This window comes from Bos mutus, chromosome 18 (genome assembly GCF_027580195.1).
Source record: "Bos mutus isolate GX-2022 chromosome 18, NWIPB_WYAK_1.1, whole genome shotgun sequence".
Lineage (NCBI taxonomy): Eukaryota > Metazoa > Chordata > Mammalia > Artiodactyla > Bovidae > Bos > Bos mutus.
This window is the reverse complement of record NC_091634.1, coordinates 28626975-28630318: the sequence shown is the minus strand read 5'-3', so window position 1 is coordinate 28630318 and position 3344 is coordinate 28626975. Positions and strand designations below refer to the sequence as shown.

General features: G+C 50.0%; 1 non-coding gene across 1 annotated transcript; it reads left to right on the top strand.

Moving 5' to 3' along the window:
* Positions 1-2966: 2966 nt before the first annotated feature.
* On the top strand, positions 2967-3039 carry TRNAG-CCC (transfer RNA glycine (anticodon CCC)). The gene has a single exon. It is a non-coding gene; the product is annotated as a tRNA-Gly (tRNA).
* Positions 3040-3344: the final 305 nt, after the last annotated feature.

The window sequence follows — 3344 nt, the reverse complement described above, 5'->3', positions numbered from 1 at the left end:
CAAAACGAGATTGTCGATTTCTTTTTTTTTACTTTTTAAGAAATGTTCGTGACAGTTGTATATACTTTTCAAGGTTAATGGTATCTTGATTCACAATAATGAAAGCCTCATTTATCTACATATTAGTGTCCTGAAGGTAGCTTAATTTACATAATCATGAATTGCATTTCAACTGTCCTCATCAGCTTATTCCCCATTTGATGAAAACATAAACGGTAATTTTATTTGGGCTCAATTGCATACATACTGCATTTATGCCACATGAGAAAATAGCATTTTACTCTAAACAGCAGGTTAGGCTCATTACAAAAAATAAGAATACTGGTAAAAACACTAAATCAGGTCCCCAAATGCTTCTGAAGGCCCCGGTCATTGTTGTACTATTACCCAGTCAGTTTTAATTTTATTTACTCAAAGCTGGAAAAAACCAAGACCTCATGATGAAAATGACCTTTAGACTCCAAGGTCCAGGTAGCCACTGGGCCCCAGGACTCCAAGATGGAGGGCAGGGGGAGGGCACAGCGTGCAGGGACCCCTCTGTGCCCGGCGCAGAGGATACTCTCAGAGACTGAGAACTGGGAAGGAAACTGAGCTTCATTTTTGACATGAGACAGATGGATCCAGTACAGAGTCAGGTCACACAGATGTAAGCACAGGCCTGGTCTCGCTCCCCACCTGGAGGGGAAGCCAGAGTCTTTGAGGGTTTGCGATCTCCCCTCTGACCACTGGTTTCTCATGTAATGACAGGCTCTGAGCTAGGTGCAATGAAGAACCCCAGATATGAATAAAAGCTTGTGCTGTCCTCACAGGCAGAAAATAAGATGGCATAAATTGTTGCAAGGCAAGAAAGAGGGAACCCAATGACGCTCCTCCACAAATGCAGCCTCGCCATGTGCATGCGGGCACTGAGTCTCAGCGAGTGGCGCCATCTGCTCAAGTTCAGTCTGTTTCACTCCAGTCTTAGTCTGTTTGGGCAGCTTTCACAGCGTATCACAGACGGGGAGGCTTCTAAGAAAAGAAATGTATTTCTCCATTTCTGGAGGCTGGGAAGTCCGGTGTCAAGGTGCCAGCGGATCCCGTGTGTGGGGAGAGCCTGCATCCTGGTTCACAGGTTTCCGTCTTTTGTGTCCTCACATGGCGGAAAAGGCAAGGGACCCCTCTGGAGTCTCTTATAGTTGTACTCATCCCATTTATAAGAGCTCCACCCTTATGACCTAATCACCTCCCACAGGCCCCGCCTCCTAGTACCATCACACTGGGGTTAGAATTTCAGCATATGAATTTGGGGAGGACACAAACATTCAGTCTGTAACACCCAGCCTAGGCCAGGGTCACGATGCAAGGCAGGTAGAGAGTCTTAAACGTTCAGTGGGATGTGGAGCTCGGGTTCCCTGGAGGTCAAGGGGGAAAAGCAGGCTGGAAGCGTGGCTGGGTGCAGAACCCCAGGGGGACTCCCTGTGACAAGACCTTCCCCCGCTGCCACTGCAGGGGACATGGGCCCACATGCCAGTGTCTACAGCTCCTACGCAGCTGGGGGCTCTGCCCTGCTCTTCCTCACAAGACGTGTTAAAAGGTGAAGTGAGAAAGGCACCTCTCACCAGTAGGATCTTCAGAGCCCACTTTGCTCACACCATCTCTGGGCTCCGGGGAAGCAGGGCCTGCTTCTTGCTAACCAAGGCTCTGACAGCTGTCCTGCACACTGGCGGTCTCAGCTCTCTGACCCACAGCTGGGAGCAGGTACAGACTGAACCACGGAGAAAATGGCCAGACCGGGTTGTTAGGTGCAAGCTGTGGACCAGCATCTGTTGCCAAGGTCCAGCGGGTAAGACGAGAGATTTCTCCAGGCGTCAAGCAGGACAACGTGGGAAGGAGTGAAGTATTTGTTTCTGGTGACTCCTGCCAGTGTGTCAAGCCCCTTTAGAAAAAGATTCTCAGACACTGGAGTTCTCTGTAGACCAGAGATGGCACAGAGGGCAGGAGGATGCAACACAATCAATTTACAGGATGCAAATTGGTGCAACATTTATCATCTTTCACAGAAACACTTTTCTGTGATGCACGGCACACCTAGGACAGCCATGCCTGGTTACGATGGTGCTCTGAAGGGCAGCCTTTCTCAAACAAGCATCTCCTGGGGAGCCTGCTCAAACTGCAGAGGCCAGACCCACCACAGACCTTCTGCATCTCTGCTTGGTGAATAAGTGCCCCCGGTGGCTCTGGGGGAGCCTGATGAGAAAGCAGTTCTTTCTCTCTTACACCTTCTCTCCCCCTCCCCACCATCTTGGAGTCCTGGGGCCCAGTGGCTGCCCAGACCTTGGAGTCTAAAGGTCAGGACCCAGGGCTCCAGACCCCAGCCAAATTCCTAGTCAACCTTGGTCCAGAAATGCATCTGTAATACCATCTGTCTATCATCCTTCCAAGGGCAGCTTTCACACCTGACTTTAAGACAACAGCAAAAAGGTTTGGTGAGCATGATCAAGGCCACACTCCGTAGGAATCACTTTGCTGTAATACATGATTTGAAACATACAGGCAAATACTTGTTGAATGAATGATACAGGTACTCGGTGATTTCTGAGCTCCAGCTTTTCCCTCTGAGGACTGGCAAGGACCTTAACCAGGACAGGGGAGGAGATACCCTCCAAGCTCATCTGGTCTGCAAGATTCTGCACAAACCACCTTGTTCCTCTGCCACACCTGGCACTGGGGTGTCTGTTTCTTCCTCCTGGATCCCCAGACCCTGAGTCTACACATCTATTGCTGAGGGCAGACTCCAGGGACCTCCCAGTCACTGGCAGGGGGCAGCCCACATTCGTCTGCACCTGAATCTCTGTCCTCTTGGTGCAGTCAACAGCTTCCTGGGTCTGAAGGCCCAAGGCTGTTCCAGCTTAACCCTGGAGCTAAAACTGAAACACATGGAGGCTGTGCTACTTCCTGTGTGACGTCATTAAACATGTCCTGGGACTTTGCTGGTAGTCCAGTGGCTAAGACTCTGCACTCCCAATGCAGGGGGCCCAGGTTCAATCCCTGGTCAGGGAGCTAGATCCCACATGCCACAACTAAGAGTTCGCGTGCTTCAACTAAAGATCGGGCATGCCACAATTAAGACCCTGTGCAGCCAAATAAATAAATACTTCAAAATAAATAAACGCGCCCACTAGCAACATCTCAGAGCTGATGTAAAGGTAGTGAGTTCCCTGTCACTGGAGGTATACAAGCAGATATTGATCTACCGTATGCACGTCAGCAGCCGGGTACCAGCAGCTCTCAACTAAAGCCCTGGACTTCTCAATCACTGAAGTCCCTCCAATTCCAGGTGCGCTGGACTCTGCGAATTTCAAATT